Source organism: Prionailurus viverrinus, chromosome E1, assembly GCF_022837055.1.
Source record: "Prionailurus viverrinus isolate Anna chromosome E1, UM_Priviv_1.0, whole genome shotgun sequence".
Taxonomy (NCBI): Eukaryota; Metazoa; Chordata; class Mammalia; order Carnivora; family Felidae; genus Prionailurus; species Prionailurus viverrinus.
Genome location: NC_062574.1, coordinates 22,198,741 through 22,217,194, shown reverse-complemented (window position 1 = coordinate 22,217,194; position 18,454 = coordinate 22,198,741). Strand labels below are relative to the sequence as shown.

At 53.5% G+C, this 18,454-nt stretch overlaps 1 long non-coding RNA gene across 1 annotated transcript; it reads left to right on the top strand.

The window, feature by feature from the left end:
* Positions 1 to 7,638: 7,638 nt before the first annotated feature.
* LOC125151154 (uncharacterized) lies at positions 7,639 to 17,783 on the top strand. Its single transcript, XR_007146652.1, has 3 exons — positions 7,639 to 7,710; positions 10,330 to 10,446; positions 17,607 to 17,783. It is a non-coding gene; the product is annotated as an uncharacterized LOC125151154 (long non-coding RNA).
* Positions 17,784 to 18,454: the final 671 nt, after the last annotated feature.

Here is an 18,454-nt window from a genome sequence, read left to right as displayed (position 1 = left end):
AGAGGCAGGAATGAGCCTGTGGTGTTTGAGGAATGGAGAGGGGGCCCATGCGGCTGGGGAAGGGTAAGCAGCAGGGACAGAAGTAGGATGTGAGGTCAGCAAGGTCACAGGGTCTGGGTCATCCAGGTCCCTGGCGGCCAGGGCAGGACTGCAGGCTTTTACTCTGGCTGAGCTCCAGTCCCATGGGGAGTGCTCCTAAGACCCAAGCTCTGAAGGAGAGCAGCGTTATTGCTCTATCATCAAGAGTCTTCTCCTCCTCCTCCTCCCTCTCCTCCTCCACCCGTCCAGGACTTTATGGGATGCGGGTGGGTCCTTCCACGGTCCTGGCACAGAGCGTTTCCATCCAGTCTACACAGGTGCCACTTGGCCCAGGGCTCTGGGGGTGTCCAGGTGCCTCAGTCTCGGAACGGCCAGGCTGTCCACACAGGCAGGGCAGGCCTCTGCAGGGAAAGAAGAAAGACCAGATCCCAGACGAGATCATGATCTGCCTGTGCTGCTGGCCGGGTTCCCTGCACCCCCCTCCCCCCACCCCGCCGGGCTGGTCCAAGTCTGCTGACTTGCTCCGACCTAGCACTTGTGACCCACAGCGTTGTTTTTTTAGTGGATGAAATGATCCCCCAGCCCTACCTCGACCCTCTCCACCTGGCTCCCTCCCAGCTTGTGGGATTTTTCAAACACTGAATCTGAGGGTAGTATTAGGAAGAGCGTGGGCTCTGGGGCCAGACGGCTTGCAATCCTAGATCCACCATATGCCTGGCTGCGTGATCTAGAGCAAGTTGCTGAGTTCCTCTGAGCCTCAGCTTCCTCATCTGTAGAGTGGGCATAGTGGAATGGAGCCCGTCTCCCGGGGTTGTGGGAGGGCTGGATGTGATGATGCATGCAACGGGCCTGGCACATAGCAAGCCCTCAGTAAACCGCGGCTTCTGTTACGGCAGCAGCCAGAACAAGGGCAGATGCTGGGATCCTGACTTCACTGGGGGTGCCAGGGAGACAGAGGCACCTGAGCCACTATTTGTCAGTGCCCATGGCCCTGCTTGGGGCCCAAGGGGTTCTGGAGGTGGCTGTGGTTCTAGCACTATGGGTCACTTAGGGACACACCCTGTGTGTGTCTTCTGCCTTCTCTCATGTGACGCTAGCTGGTCCAGTTACCCCTGTTTTTCTCTTCAAGTGCATAGTTTCTGCAAGTTATAAAAAAATGGCCATCTGCAGCAGAGAGAGGAGAGAGAAATCCAGACGAGGGGCCTCTGGAAACCTGGGTTCTCACCCTACCTGTGCTATGTGGCCTTGGACAGGTCACCTCTCTTCCCTGGGTCTGAGCAATCATTTCTGTAAAAGCTCCAGGTTGGCCCAGGGGATCAGGGGTCCCTCTGGCTGGGAAAAATCTATTCTGAGGATCAAAAAAAAAATCAACCCCAAGTTCTGGTGCCAAAGTTGAAAGCCTCTCATCTGTGAAACGAGGGTTTAAATTACCCTGTGTTTAAAAAAGAAGAAAGAGGGAAAAAATTAACGGGGCTTAGAATGGAAAGTCCAAGTGCAAAACCTGCTCTGCAGGCAAAGAGGGTGGGTGGGGGCGGGGCAGGATTATTATCTTCAGCATCTGAGCTTTTGGAGCAGGGGCTCCTGGGTGGCTCAGTCTGTTAAGTGTCTGACTTCGGCTCCAGTCATGATCTTGTGGTTTGTGGGTTCGAGCCCTGCATCGGGCTTTGTGCCGACAGCACGGAGCCTGCTTTGGATTCTGTGTCTCCCTCTCTCTCTGCCCCTCCCCTGCTCATGCTCTGTCTCTCTCTCTCAAAACTAAATACACATTTAAAAAAAGTTTTTCAGGGGTGGGGAGGGGTGGAGAAGTTCCAGATGAGGCCTTAGAAGGGCAGACGGTGTGCCCCGGAATGGGAAACTGGGGAAGGTGTGGGGGACAGCTGGGGGAATCTGACCACAGAGGTCTGGTCAGAGGGCGGAGGTGACCTGGAGGCTGGGCTGGTGAGAAATGTGCTCAGTGTAGAGAATGGGTGAGTTTTGCTGAAGAAAACCCTGGCAAATGGCCTTTCCCAGTAAGCTAGTCTCACAGGCCTGATGGGGTCTTCAGAACTTGCATTTGCTTCCCCCTATTCAGTTTGCTTGAACATCAGCGCTGGGTCCTGGGGTCCGGGTGAGGGCTGGCATGAAGGGTGTTGTGCCCCGTGCAAACTGGGGCCAGGCAGGACCCATTCAGTGGGGGGGGGGGGGGGGGAGGGCCTGGGCAGGCCACGGTGCAAGGATGGCGTATGGGGCCATCTCAAGGTGTTTGGGGGCCAAGGGCTGTTAACAGATTGGAACACTGGGGAATTCACAGAAGTTGGTGTGGACCACAAAGGACGAGATTTGTGGGCAGTGCTCCAGGTGGAGGTGTGGCATGAGTGAAGGCTCAGAGGCGGGCGAGTATAGTCTGAGGAACAGGAAGCGGCCCAATGTCAACCACTGCCTCTAGGCCCCTTGCTCAGTCTAGAGACCGGGGACCCCCAGACAGGACAGTCTTATGTGCAAGGAACTCCCGCACTTGCCAGCACAGCTGATTGGATCAGGTGGACTCCTGGCCTATGCTGAGCCAATCAGAGCCCTGCTCCTGGGAACTGGGAACTTGGACTCTGAGAACTAGTCAGATGGATGGCGGGAAAGCTCATCATGGAAGCGGGAATTGGAGGCAAAGTAAAGCCACCTGCCAGCATGGGGTTATAGGGCCGTGAGTAAGCAGAGAAAGCAGGCCTACAACGGAGGGCAGGAGTAGGGGGCAGAGAGCAGAGACAAGCCGGATAGATACCCTGGAGACCCCGTAGGAGGTATCCTGTTGTGTTTCCACGGAACTCCCCTGAGGTAGTACCAGTGGGTTTATGTTCCTGGCCACCAGCGACCCCTGGGCCAGGACCCCTGGCTTGTTACAGGATGGAACAGGTGTGCTGGGGAGGGACCAGTGCCTGAGGCATTTGGGGCCAGTTTGGGCAGGCTTCCAGATCCCTTGTAACTTTGTAGGTAGTATGTGGAGGGGTGGGGGGGTGGGGGTGGGCTCACTGATGTTTTCAAGTGCCCTGGAAGCCCAAATGTAGTGGAAGGGAAGGGGATGGATCCCGAAGTTAGGGCCCTGAGTGTCCCCAGACAGGGAGCCTCAAGGGCAGGAGGCAGCTCAGAGAGCCTTGCTGGGTGCTCCTTACAAAGCCTGGGCCCAGATCCCCAGTGGATGAAGGAGGCACCTTCTGCCAAATTCCCTGGCGTGCTCCCCCTCCCCAGTAATGGCAGTCTTGAGTAACCTGCCCCCAAACCCACACACCCAGCATCCACTGGCCATCCATAGGTTCACCCCTGCCCAGCCCAGCCCACATAAACAAGACCTTTTTAAATACATGGCTTACAATCCTTCTGTAGCATTCCATTAACATCAAATCCACACTCCACACCACAGCTCACAAAACCTTTTCCGATCTGGCCTCTGCTTTCCTTTCTGGCCTCCCCCTCCCCCCCGCGCCCCCCCTCCCCCCACTCACACACCAGGCTTTTGTGTGGCTTTCAAACACAGTAAGCTCATTCCCGCCTCAGGGCCTTTGCACAGGCTGTACTTTCTGCCGGGCCTTTGCACAGGCTGTACTTTCTGCCTGGAACAATCTTGCCCTCAGTGTCACATGACCAGCTCCTCATAAAGTTGCCACAAAACACTACCTTCTTGGAGAAGTCTTCCCTAGTGATGCTCTCTCACTCTCTTTTTTTTTTTTTTACAGCGTGTATTATTATTTAAAATTACCAATTGCTGATTTAGTCACTTATGAACCACCTCTCCCTCTGGAACGTAGGTTCCTCGAGGGAGGGGCCTTACTTTGTTTGCCAGCCTGCATTCCTTAGTAGCTACATGAGAAACAGCACACAAGGCCTTAGTGAACATCTGTCGAAGGAATGAATCTTTCCACGTACATGTGTATACATAGGTGTTCATTTAACTAAAGTGGGAACATACTGGAGGGATTTTTTTTTTTCACCCAGCCCCACGATAGGGCCATTTTCTACCTTCAGTGTCACTGTTGGTTTACTTGTCTGTCACCCGCCAGGGGGAGGGGTCTGTCTTTTGATGGCTCTCCTCCTGCCACAGGCTGGCTCTGTGGCCCCAGGCAAGTTCTCTGGGAGCTTCTGTTGTCTCAGCTGGGATTTGAATGGCTCCTGCTTTCAGGCCGAGGAGAGTGAGCTGACGTGTGTGTCCCAGGCCCTGCCCAGCTGGCTCAGGATGCGCTCCACAAACGAGGGGTTTAGCTGGATCCCCGGCACCAGATTCTGGCTATAAACACAGAGGGTGGCCTTGCCCCTCTGCCCCTTGCAGCCTTGGTCTCTGAGGCTTCAAGATGTGGTGGCCTCTGGCCTCCCACCTCGGTCCCCTGTAGGGTGACAGGAAGGGAAACTGAGGCCCCAGGTGGAAGAGAAAGGCTGCCCTAGAGGAGACCACACAGCCTCAGCAGTCAGCATGGCCCACTCTCCAGCATCTGCCCCTCCTCTGGGAAAGCAAAGAACAAAAACAAACCTTGCTGTCATCAAGCAATTAAGTGGAAATCAAATAATCCCAAGAACAGAAAAGCCAATTAATAAAGGAGCAGTGAAAACTAACAGAACCACGGGGGCTGTGGAGGAAACACTACACAAACACCCACGGAACGGAAGCCGGAGACTGTCAGGAGAGGGCTGGGCGCTGGGCTGCCGGCCCTGTGGAGGGGGGTGGGGGGGTCCAGTCTGAAGATATCCCGCCATGAGGGATCCCCTTGGGCCCAGCCCAGCTCAAGGGAGCTGCCAGGCTCACTTGAGGAGACACGGTTCCTTGCACTGGAGGTTAGAGATTTAAGTTTATTAAACCTCTGTTATATGTCAGACCCTGTGCAAGGTGTTTTTACACGTTAATTCCCAAAAAGTTACTACCCTCCACTTGGCCATCGCCCATGGCTCACCAGGCCCTACCTACTGTGGCCCCCATGGCCTCTCCAAAGTCCCCACCTACAACTTGCTTCCTTTTACCATCCTAGCCTCTCTGATGCTCCTCAAGCACTATAGGCACACTCCTGCCTCAGGGCCTTTGCACTTACTGTTTCTGCCCGCCTGGAACATGCTTCCCCTAGACATTCACAGGCCTTGATCAACTCACTCCATTTTGCTCAAATGTCACCTCATCCAAGAGGGCTTTCTTGACCACTTTTCCTAATGGAGCACCCGACCCCACCCTTCAGTCCTCATTCCCTTTCCCTGCTAATTTTCCTCCATAACAATTATTCCCACCACCTGACATCTTGTATGCTGATTTGGTTATTTTCCATCTCCGTCCTACTAGAACATATGTCCATGAGAGGAAGAGCCCTTGCTTTATCCCAAGCACTTAGACCAGCATATAGTCAGGTATTCCACGCATAGTTGTTGAATGAATGACACAGGGAAACACAGAGAGGTTAAGTTACTTGCCTGGGGTCACCCCAGCATTAAGCGGCAGACCTCTTCACCCCCTAACCCAGAACCTTTTACCCTCATTACACTGTTTCCCAGGCTTCTGTGGCTCCTGGACTAATGCAGGCAGACAGTGGCCTCCCAAAGATGTCCAGGGTTCACATCCTAACCTCCGGAGCTTTGAGTGTGTTGGGTTCAAAGCAAAGGGGAATTAAGGTTGCAGATGGAATTGTTTGTGAATCAGCTGACCTTAAGATAGGGGGAGCCTCCCCTGTTAGCCAGGTGGGCCCAAAGTAATCACGAGGGTCTTTAAATACAGAAGGGGAGGAGCCAGGAGGCAGATAGGATGTGGTGGCAGTGAAACAATGTGGAGGCTCCACCAGCCCTTGGAAATCTCCGGAGGCCTCTAGAAGCTGGGACAGGCAAGGAGACGGATTCTTTCTAAGCACCTCCAGAAGGAACATGGCCCTGCTGACATCTTGATTTCAACCCAGTGAGACCCTTTGCAGATTTCTGACCTCCAGAACTGTAGAACGTTAATCTATATTGGTTAGGTCACCGGATTTGTGATAATTTGTTACAGCAGTCGGGAACTTAACTATATGCCTGGAAGCTGCCTGGTCTCAGGGTGGGAGGCTGAGCAGAGGCGGTACCTGAGCCTGGGGACAGCACAGTACACAGGCCCTCAGTAAACCAGAGACCCTCAAGGGCTTGGGAGCAGCCCCTGGGGAAGGGGCTGTCCTGTGGGCTGGGGTGGAGGGGAGGGAAGGGGAAAGGCAGGCAGGAGGGAGTCTCAAGTCTGCGCCTTTGGCCTGGTGGCTGCGGTGGGGGCTAGGGTGGAGAGGATTTCCAGAGCACCATGAAGCCATGCCCCTGACCCACAGTCCCTCCGTCATTGCATTCTGTCCTATTCCCTCCCCCTCCATACTTGCCTTTGGCTCACAATTAAGCACACACCTACACCAGTGGGTAGCCAGTTGGGAAGACCTCTGACCCCGCCCTGAAGCCTGGAGGATGGACACTCTCCAAGGAAAGAGAGGCCAGCTAAAGAAGGGAAGTGGAGAGCAGCAAGGACAAAAGCCCTGTGCCCCTGCAACAGCCACTCTGGGGCATTGACGTCTCCTTCTCGGGTCTGAGACCCTCCCAGTCTGCCCGGCAGAGGTTACCAGGATGGAAGGAGAAACCTGACCCAGAAGGGCCAGGTAGGAGACACAAGGCAAAAGCCTGTAGCAACCCCTCCAAATGTGGGGGCCGGGTAAGGGCTCAGGCCCCGGACATGGATCTCAGCCTCACGTCCGGCCCTGCTCACGCTCTCCAAGTGTCCTCGGCCACGTCCGTGGCCTGAGCCCTCTTGGCTTCTGGTTTCAGTTGCTGCATCCGTAAAATAGGGACCGTAACTCGGGCCCACATTCCGTACCTGGAATTCAGGAAGCCACCAATCCCTGAAAACGACACTGTTGTTCAAAACTCATTTGGTGGCAGACTTGACTTGAATTGACATGAGGCTGTAAACCTAGAGTTTACTTACTTTGCTTGATGTGGAAAGTCACGTGTATCACTGCAGATACGTTAATGTACTTGATTATGGGGTGCACCCCTGGAGGCTTTATAAAATAAACATTTTATGCACTGAATTACTTTTAAAACATCTGGTTCCCAGGGTTTTTTTTTTAAGTTTATTTATTTTGAGAGCGCGCGAGAGAGAACAGCACAAGTAGGGGAGAGGCAGAGAGAGAGAAAGCTAGAGAACCCCAAGTGGGGCTTGATCCCACAAACCGTGAGATAACGACCTGAACCAAAAACCAAGAGTCAGAGGCTTAACTGACTGACCCACCCAGGCGCCCCCAAGGGTTTTTTAAAATGGATTTGGACCCACAGCATCCATCTATGGGGCTGAGATGAAGAGGTCCTTCCGCAGCTCCTTGGATGCTGTGGGCACTCAACAGATGCTCAGACGACCCCTGTAAGGAGGCGGTGGTGTTCTCATTGTACGCATCAGAAAACAGAGGCTCAGAATGGGTAAGTAACTTTCCCAGGGTCACCTAGCAGCTAAGAAACAGAGCTGCATTCAAGCACAAAATTCACGGCCTTAGGCACTGAATTAGAATGTCCATTGTCAGGCGGTTCATTCTTCCAAGAGTCCATCCAGGAGGAATTCTATCCAGTGACTTCTGCCCTGCACACCACCCCCCCCTTTGTTCCTGCTGGACACAGGGCTCAGAGAAAGGCTGGCTGGAGTTCTGGGCTCCTCCATTTCCATCCAGTTTGAAGCAGGTAGAGTTTGGGAACCCACAACTACCACATCCCTGGCAGAGAGCTCTTAAATGCCAGCGCTGGGAAACTGATCTGTCATCCATCACCCTCCCCTCCCTGGCCATTTTTACCAAGGTCTCTGGGCATTGGAGGGGCAGACTCCCCATAATCAGAGCTGCGGCTGGGAGGGGGGTGGTGGTATTCAGGCCCCTCTGTGCTCTTTAAAGTCTGTGTGGGTTCCAAGTTCATAGAGTCAGGGAACTGTGGGTGCTCCAGGGTCAGAGAGGGCTGGCTGGAGATGCCTTGGCACCACTGGACCACCTTGGGCCACATGGGGACATGTCCTATGAAGCCAGGGTCCCCAGTGAGGCTCTCTGGCATGTCTAGGCAACCATGGGTGGCATGAATGGAGGGCGTGATGACAGTGGGCAGTCCAGGGAGCCAGAGCAGTCAACACATGGATCATCCCTGAGGAGTAAGCGGAGATATGGGTGCCTTGTGCCCAATAACACCTAGAGCGTCCCCAGCAGAGCTCAGGAGCCCAGCCCCCAGGGGTGGAATAGAGGCCAGAAAGGACTGGGGAATAAACTGGACGATAGAATCAGGGTCCAAGAGGATCTTGGATGATTGGAGCAAACACCAGAATCGGACAAGACGAAACTTAACAGGGACAAAGGGGACATCTGCTTTGGGTGTCCCAAGAGCCAAGGCGGGCCCCAGCAGGGGTGACAATGACCTAGGGGCTTTAGCAAATACTCAGAGGGCCTGCTGCAGGCAGCAATGATTCCTTTGGGGGGAGGTACAGATACTCAGCACAGGATATTGACAAAGTGGGATATCAGTATCCAGGGTTGCCCCCCCCCCCCCCCCCCACGTAGGGTCTTGGGCCTGACACTACACATTGAGGTTTAGACTTAGGGATAAGAAACTTCCTATGTGACCGCACCCCCAGTCTGTTTTTAGACCCCTGTGACCAAGAAAACCTCAGGGGTAAAGGCTGTAAGGCATGGAAACGCAGGAGGGACTCAGGCTAGAGACAGAGGCATTTCTAAACCGTTTGGAATACCAGGCTCAGGCTTCTGTGACGACTAAGATGCCCTCCGTGTGTGGGTGGCTCACGTGCCGCGGGGGTGTCCCTTCCAGCCCCGGCCCCCCGGGCGCGGACGGCCACTGCGCCAGGGACCCGGAGGGGACAGGGGTGAAGAGCGGGGGGGGGGGGGGGGGGCACCCGCTGTCTGAGACGGACTGGCAGCCTCAGCTGGCTCCGAGGCCCCCGGGAGGGAAGGAGGCGGGCAGGGGCCTAGCGGAGCGCACTCTCCCTTTTAATTACCCCCTCGGCCTAATTGGTCTCCCAGCCTCCCCTCCCGCTGGTAGGAAGAGGCCTTTGTTCGCCGCCCGCCTGTTTACCAAGCAAATGGTTTTTAAAAGCTTTCACAGACACACAGAACCCATTTAGGACGCTCGGCGGATAAAATTATTTATAGAGATGAATGGTTATCGTTCCCGTGCCTTTAGGAAACCGGGAGCCATATGCCCAGGCGCGCGGCGGGCGGGGCGCCTCCGCTCGGCTCCCTGCGGGCTGCGCCCCTGTGTCCCCGCCCTCCTCCAGCCGCCCCTGCGCCTCTCTTCCGACGGTCCCGGCCTCGGCCCTTCTCTTCCGCGTCTCCTGTCAGGTTTCCTTGCCGAGTTTCCCCGTAGCTTTCTCCGCCTCGCCCTCCGCGTTCCACCTTCCCCTCTTCCTGAGCTGGCTGCTCCCCGCTTCCCGCTGCCGCCAGGCCTTCTTGGGCTCTGTATTCGCTTTTCTGGGTGTTTCTCTCTGTGTTCTCTGTCATGCTGAATGGCTGGCTCTCCTCATCTCTGCTCCCGTCTTGGTAAGCCTGCGTCTCTGGCTGCCTCACTGTCTCTCCCCCATCTCTCTGTCTCTCTGCCTTTCCTCCCACTGTGTCACTCTCTCTCTCCTTTATCTCTGCCCTCTGTCTCTGTCTCTCTGTCCTTCCTCTCTCCCCCATGTCTCGATCTCTACCCCTCTCTCCCTTTCCCCTTCTCCCTCCCATTCTCCTGCTGTATGTACCCTGTGTGTTTTGTCTGGCTGCACGTGGTGGTGGTGAGCCCCTCTCTACAAGGACCCCTTTCCATGAGCCTCCTAGGACAGTGTGAGACCATGTGAGTGGCCGCTGGGGTGCTTTTCTGAATGTCCTGGGCTGGCTGCCTCTGCTGGCGGGAGTATGTTATGGCTCCATGCGTGTGGCGCCTTGAGGGCAGGGCCCTCTGCAGAGACAAGGCCCATCGTGGAAGAGGCTTCCCCCACCGCCCCTGGCCAAGGTCACTCAGTGGAGAAGTACGCAAGCAGAGAGAGGCGAGGCTGGAAGCCAGTGCACCCCTTGAGCTCTTGTCCTCAGGCTCAGACTCACGGGAACAGGGGGCGTGAGAGGCTCCCCAGGGTCAAGGATAAGAGGGGAAACTCTTAGGAACTGGGCAGAACTTTGTGAAATTTCTCTGAGATTGGGTCCACTGAAGCTCACACCAAACAGGCTCCTATCCAAACTAAGCCCACCAAGTGCACCCCAGTCATTCCCTCGGGTCTGATGTGGACCTTCAGGGATGGGAAGCCCTACTGTGAACCCACAAGTCTCTTTTCAGGCAGCTGTGCCCGAGGAAGCATCATCTCTATCTACACTGAGCCACCCCCAGTCCGTGGTATCCCAGAAAACAGAGGTCTTTGGAGTGTGGAGACAGGCTGGGCTCCAGTGCTGATTGGTATGTTACTAGCCGTGTCACTTGGTCCTTGAAAGCCTGCTTTCTTCCTCTAGAAAATGGGTTTGGTGATAATACACCTACATCTCCGGATTGATAGCAATATGACATGGTGATAAAAGCCCAAACTTGGGGTGGGGGATCACTAAAAATCCTGTGTCCTAGGTCATATTCCCCTACTTCTTAGCTGTGTGGTGTTGTGCAAGTTACATTGTTTCTTTCTCCGTGTTTTTTTTTTTTTTTTTTAGGCAGTTTCTTTCTCTATACAATAGTGATCAAAACAGTCCCTTTCCCTACTGACTGGTGAGAACAGTTCAGTGAGATTTTTACACGCACCGTGCTTAGCTAGGACAAGTCACTGGACCTCTTTGAGCCTCAGTTTCCTAGCCTGTAAAATGGGGATCGTGATAGTACTCACCTCCCACGGTGGTTGCGGGGACTAAATGAAGGAGCACCTGTAGAGCGTGTGGACCGCTGCCTGGTAAGGCGTGTGCCTCACATGAGGCTCACCTGTTATTAGCACAATGCCTGGCTTGCAGGAGGATGTGGTCCCATGTATGCCCCGCCCCCCCCGTGGACACTGATCTGCTTCCTCCCATACCCCTCTGGGAGTTCCCCTTTATCCCTGTCATATCCGCTATGACTGGAAGGAGGGGGAACGGTGGGTGGGGTGGGGTGGGCTGTGGTCTCCTGGGAAGACCTCTCTCCACGTTCCTGCTCATCCGTCTGTCCATATGCAGGCTCGTGCAGCTGGAGCCTCCCAAAAGCTCTTTAATGAGCCTCCATGGGGGCCAGGAGGCCCCCCGTGCTGCTCTGTGGGCTGGTAACAGCCCAGAGGGGGTGTGGGGGGGACTGGGGTAGAGCATCCTGATGGGAAGCCCCAGGTGGAGGAGACATTCCCGCGCACCATGCGCCCTGGCCGGGGTGTCTGGAGCTCCAGGCCAGCTCCTTCACCACGCCAAGCTGGACACGGCACACTGGGCACAGGGCTCCTGGGTCTTTGTGGCATCCTTATCATTCTGCCTGATCTGCTTGTTAAATAGTCCTGCTCTTTTTCCTTCTTGGGGAATTGATGAGGGGAATTCAAATCGGGGGTGTGGGGGGGGGTCCCTGAATCTCGTTTTCTGACTTTGTACTTGAACTTACATTTAGAGACATTTTGAATCTCCTTATCATCTGGACCTCAATTTGCCAGTTTATAGGATGGAATTAACAACCCTGACCCCACTTAGCCTTTTATGGGGCGTGGATGAATAATTAATAACCGCAGTAATACCAGCCAGCGTTTATTCGGAGTTTAGCTTTGTTGCATGGTCCTATTTACTGCTCACAACCTTATGAGTAGGGGCTAATATGGTCCCCATCCTCCACGCGGGAAAACAGGTGAAGCCCCTGGCACAAGGTCACACAGCGAGTAATTAGTGGAGGAGCTGAGGCCCCAACACTATCTGACGTGCTGCCCTGTACACTTTTCACTGAACCACACTGGGGGCTCTAGAGACCCAGGAGCTTTGGTGGAGAGAGGTGCCGATTTCCTCTCTGGGGAAGGAGGCCCCCCTGTAAGTGGAAGCTGTGGCCACTGAGGCAGGCCAGCTGCCCTGGAGTCTGGAGAGCCCTGCTTCCCACAAGAGGATTTTGGCCAGGCTTTCTTGGAGGGGTGGGGGACTGGAACATAGGGTCTCTCTGGTTCCTTAAGGGCCTACCTGATGCCAGGGCCATTTGGAACACGAATGACAGCAGGGCTGAGGCCTAGGGAAGTTGAAAGAGACCTGAAGGGAGAGCCCTCCTGGTTGGCTCTGCTCTCAGAACACTTGACAATAGCAGGTGCTCAGTTAATGCGGCTTGAATGACAGACTGAGGAGCCCAGCAAAAGATCCCAAGCTCCCTGCTTTCCAGAGTCCCCTTCTGTGAAGCCCACAGACTGGGCACAACCGGAAAGAGGGAGGCCCCTTTCTGCTCAGAATGTGGGGCTGGGGCCTCCCATCAGGAGGGAACACTGATGTCTTTTCCACGTTTCTGTTAGCAAGAAACGTAGTGGAACAGCGTTGGGAGAGATCACTAGAAGCCCCCCACCCCCTTGGCCAGGCCTCATGGCAGGGGAACAAGTAGCGGGGAGCAGTACTGGGACGGTTGGGGTGCAGCCTGCCCCTAACCCCCCTGATTCCAGTTTCCGGATGAGAAATTGCCAGCCATCTTGGGAGTATTAATAAAGGATCATTTATTTTGAAAAAGGACCATCATGACTCCCGTATAGAAATAAAATGAACATGTGTCAAGATTGTATTTAACTCAATAATTAGCGAGGGACCCCGTGAGATGTTACAACCTGTTCAAAGGAGAATTCAAAGCACCTCACATCTATAGTCCGGGAAGGTATTGCTAGAGTGAATTTACAAATAGATGCAAACACGGGCAAATCTAGTCGGTATCCGCAGAACAACAATCAATTGCATGCCTCTGAAAGTAATTTGCATTTGTATGGGCAAGCAGTATTTGCATTATTATCACTTGGGATGTGAATGACAGCAGGGCGGGGGTCCAGGGAAGGAGATGGGAAGGGCCCTGCCTTTTCCTTTGCAAAGGGCAGTCTCCCCGCGCTCGGCAGGCCCGCTCCCAGTGGGCGGGGCTCCCCGGCAGGTGCAGTGCGCCGCGCACCTGTGTGCAACCTGGAAGCGGGCTGAGCCAAGGGGCCCATCGGAGACCTGCGTTCTACCTGCTGGTGAGCAGCGTGTGGCCTGAGCACTCCACTCGGAACGGTAGAATGATTCCTGCGACCTCACGCCTTGGGGAGGGAGGTGCCCTTTCTGAGCCTCAGTGATCCTGTGCCTAAAAATGGGACCATTGCATTCCAGTAATGGCGCCCACCTCACAGGGCGGCGATAATGCCTGTAAATCCTTCAGCCCTTCAGGCCCTGGGACCTGGGCTGCACCCAATCAATGTGAACTGTTCTTATTCTACACCTCTGAGAAGGCGCATCGTCCTCTGGTCGCTGGGGCCAGCTGTATCCGTCTGCCCCACTGAGCGGGGCTGTGTCTCATTTTCTTGTGTGCCTCCAAGCCTGGTCCGGTGCCTGGACCTTAGCAGGCTCGCAGTGAATCCCAGTTGGATGCAGTGATTTTGGAAGTAAATGGCAGAAGTGGAGCGGCGGGGAAGGACCGATAGGAGGAGAGGCCCGGCTGGGCGAGGTGTGGGGGTCTGAGCTGCCAAGAGGAGCTGGCAGGGACAGTGATAATTAGCTTGGGAGGGAGGGGTGGGGCCCAACTACGGCTGGCTGCTGGTAGGAGAGCTGGCATCTGGTTGGGGACGTATCTCACAGGGCAGGAGCCTCTGGACTTTCTCCAGGACACAGGAGCTTCCCTGGACGTGTCCAAGGATGGACGGAGACGGGTGTGTGTGTGAGAATCAAGCCTTGGCTTTCTCGAAGTGGGGGGTGGGGAGGGGGAAAGAAACCTGCAGCTCATCCCAGGTGGCTCCAGCTAGGAGCTGCCCTCTCCTCTCTCCCTGAGGTGGGGGTGTGGGTAGGGAGGGGGAATACACTTACCAGCCTCTTGCCTAGCGCTGCCTCATAGGAACTGAGGCACAGAGAAAGTCAGCGACCGAGTGAAGGTCACACAGTAGGTTGAGCCATGTGTAAAATGCATCGTCTTGCGCGATCTCCGTTTACAACCACAGAGTGGCGGAGGTTAGGGAGGACGGAGCCGATGAGAAAACGGACACTTGAAAGAGGCGTGCACAAGCCGGGATTCAAGAAATGAGTCAGGGAGCGCCTGGGTGGCTCAGTCGGTTGGGTGGCCGACTTCGGCTCAGGTCATGATCTCACAGCCCGTGAGTTCGAGCCCCGCATCGGGCTCTGTGCTGACAGCTCAGAGCCTGGAGCCTGTTTCAGATTCTGTGTCTCCCTCTCTCTGACCCTCCCCTGTTCATGCTCTGTCTCTCTCTGTCTCAAAAATAAATAAACGTTAAAAAAATTAAAAAAAAAAAAAAAAAAAAAAAAAAAAAAAAAAAAAAAAAGAAATGAGTCAGCAGCGGAGCTGTGAGCTCCAGCTCGGGACCCCAGTCTTCTGTGTGGCGTAGGGGGGCTGTCCTTGGGCCTGGGCGGGGCTGCTTGTAATCAAGGTTTGGATCCCAGAGCTTAGTGATGGGGCCGATAGGGGCTGTAACCACGGGGCCCAGGCAGGGGCGCCTCACCCCACCGGCGACTAGCTTGGCAGAGTCCCAGCCTCCCAGGCTGCTCTGGAAACGGAGGAGCCAGGCACTGCCAGGTTTGTTGGCAGTGTGGCAGCCACACCCTGGGAGTGGGGAGAAGATGGGGTTGGGGAAGTGGCCCTGGGCAGTCCGCCAGCATCCTGAGCCTGCCTCCTGCCCACCTGGGTCCCAGCTGCTCTGGGCCTGTCCTGCCACCACACAGGGCCCGTCCTGGCAGCTGACTCCAAGCTCCGATGCTGCCTGGAGAGGCAGCTTCTTCCCTACCCTCAGCTACATTAAAGATGGGAACCAATGCCCCCCAGGGAACTCAGGGCCCCCGAAGCTCCAGCCTGCCTCTGCTCCCCTCGCGTCCCGTTCTAGCTGCCTGTCCGCTCTGCCAGGCTATGCGGGGGCTCTATGGCCGGATGAGGGTGGTCAGCTCCTCTTCCACGGGGAAGAGGGGAGGGACGGGGGAGGGTAGGCGAACACCAACATTTACTCAGGGTCTGTACGTGCCTGTAGACATCATTAATCCTCACAAAGACCCTAGGAAGTAAGGGTCATTGTTCCCATTGTATAGACCAGGAAACAGACTCAGAGACAGCAGTTCACCTGGACAAAGGCAGCCCTCAAGCTCATCACACCGCCCCCTTCCTGTCCCCCACCAGAGAACCCTCAGTGGTGGGAGATACAGATGCGGTGACCAATGACCCCCACCTAATATGATGCAGGGAGGGAGAGCAAGGTGCCCTGGGAACTCAGGGGGCGGGGCCCGAGCTTCAGATGGGGGACAACAGGGAAGGTTGCTTACAGGGGAGGCATTTGGAGCCGGGCCTTGCTAAACGGGTAGGGACTTCTGCAGGCAGAAGAAAGAACCAGAAGGGGGCTTCTCCGGCAGAGGGGGAGGCAGCAATAAAGGCTTGAATGTCTGTCTGGAAAGTTTGGGCTGGATCTGGTCGGTTTTATCCCTTGTGCTTGTGACTATTTGATTAAGATCTCTCATACCAATTTGTAAGCTCCAGGAGGGTAGAGGGCACATCGTTTATTTATATCTCCTCCCCAAACTTGACACACTGTGGGCATAACGAGATGCTCGATACTGATCAGTTGAATAAGTAGTGCCTGTTTTAGCCTAGCACCGTGATCTGTTACCTCCCACCCACCCTGAACTTTCCACCTCGGCCTCCTTGGTAAGGATTTCTCTACTGGCTCTCAGATAGCTGGAGGGTCCTTCCCTACACAGCCACTCAGGGCTGAGTCTCCTCACCCAGCCAGGCTCCTGCACTGCAGGGTGGAGGAGGCTCCCCTGCCGCTTTGGCCTCTCTTCTCTCCCTCCTTGACCCACCCATGCCTACCATCTGCGGGGCCCCGGCAGCCGTGCAAAGGGGGGGCCCACACACCACACATCGAAGCGCCTCAATGTCACGGAGACAGCTAGCAGACAGGCAAACGTACCTTCGTAATGACAAAATTGCAAAGAATGTATAAGGCTTTGGTGGTAAACATCAAACAGTTTAATTACTACCGTGGCTGTCCCGGAGTCCTGTTGGTGGGTTGATGTCTGAGTGAGGAATGAAATAAAAATGTGTAAAAGAAGCTGGACACACAGGAGTAGATAATACGGGATTCTGTTCACGGGAGGTTCAAGAACAGGTCAAATCAATCTGTGGTGATAGGAATCAGAAAATCCGTTGTTTCTAGGGGGTGGGTTTTAAGGAAAAGGAACACGAGGGACCAGTCTGGGGTGTGGGGTTGTCTCATATCTAGACGGGCGTATACACCCATCCAAACTCATCCAACTATCTACTAAAAACGAGGGCGTTGCACTATATGTAAATTATGCCTCGAATATAATAACAGAAAACTGAACATCAGAATCGTGAGAAATTTAGAACAACTCAGTGTTAAAACATCGCACAAAAATAGCTGTGCACAATGCTTCGACTATCGCATATCCACTCCCCAAAGTTTTTCTTGCCATCATGTCAGCAAAATCGCCAATCTTGTCGTTACAATCAGGATTTTTATACTATTCGTGTTCTACTTATGGGACTGAGCTAAGGCAACCCTGTCCCATAGAAATAGCATGAGCCACAGATAGGAGTCGCGTGTATAATTTTCTAGCAGTCACATTTTTAAAAGTCAAAATAAATGGGTGAAATTAATTTTAGGAATACATGTTATTCAGCCCAAGGTATCCAAAATGTGATTTCGATAGTCAATCAATATAAAAAGTTATTAACGACATATTTAATACTAGAGCTCTGGGATTTAGTGTGCATTTTACACTTGGAGTACCTCTCAGTTCAAACTGGTCACATTTCAAGTGTTCGATCATCACATATAGAGTGGCTACTCTGTGGGACAGCTCAGCTAAAGGATGAAATCTTAACCCGAGGTGTACGAAATTTGGATATATTTTCGCTAAATACCTCAGTTCAACCGATAGTCAGAAATTAAATTCTTTCATGCTTTTTTGAAAAGCATTCAAAATGGTCTCTCCAAATTAAACAATGTAATTCCTATTGTAACTAAAGAAGATCAAAACTCTAAATCAAAATTATTTACACAAAGCTGAAATTTTATTCTAATTTTTTGGAAAAGATATTTAAATATTATTAAATATTTGTCTAAAAAATTTTATGAGAAAACAGCATTAACTGTTCAATTTTTTGGTTAATGAAATGAATCAGTATCATGCTTTTTACATCTAGCCCTACACATATAACATGTGATTAATATGAATTGCTCAATGTAGCAAAATGTTCCTTAGCTGCTGTGCCGACTGTAGCAAATGCTACAAGTAATAAGTTGGTAATTGTGGGTACTTCCAGAACCATTAATTGGAGCAGTCAGATAGCTAGGACACTTGGCATTACTTGGAAGCGATGTTTGTTTTTCAAGAATCTATTGCATTCTTGCTATCTAAGAGCAAGGCTTTGAAAAGCTAATTAATTCTTCTTCTTGGTTACCTAAGGGCTTCTGCTGCTTTCCATGTTCCCCATTCCATCAAGTGGAGCCTGATGTCAGCCGCAGCGGGTCCCAGAAAACTTCTCAGCAATCTGCTGGTTTTTATTTTGCAAACCTGGACCAAACCACGTGGAGGTGCACATCCCTGGGGCCCGAACAGTGTTAATCGTGAGGGTTTTTAGGATTAGGGGGTTTACCATGGCGGCACTGGGCATAGTATAGTATTCCTGAGTAATAAGAGGTGGCCTTGAGTTGTTTAAAGGGTCTGTGTGCCTGTGTGTGTGTGTGTGTGTGTGTGTGTGTGCGCGCGCACGTGTGTGTGTGTGTGTGTGTGTTCCTGCATGTGTGTGATATTTGAGTTCCAGCAGACAACTACCTGGGTTCATAAATAAGCTTGTACTGCACAGAATTACCCCATTTGCTCAGGTATAGTCTGTAGCTGCTTTTGTACTATGAGAGAGCCCACACGGTGTGGCCGGCAAGCCTGAAATATTTGCTATCTGGTGCTTTAAGATAATGTGTCGATCCAGGGCAGGACCTTGCCTGGGTCTGAGTGGTTCTTCTCCTTGGTGGCCCTCGAACTGAGAACTTCTGTGTAGTCCAGATCCAGTCTAGACTTCTGCTGTGGTTGCGAGCCCCTTAAAGGAGGAGATCTGGGGGGCTAGGAAGGTCCCCCAAGGCAGGTCCTCCAAATTAAATTCTGAGGGCCTCAGGTGTTCTCTGCAGTGAATTTGCTGTACCCATGGCCAAGTGGTTGGGGCTGATCAAGAGAACGGTTCTCTTCCTTCCCTGCTTCCGTCAGCCACTCCCCATCCCTTATAAGAAGAGCCATGATGGAATTTCCCACAATTCTTC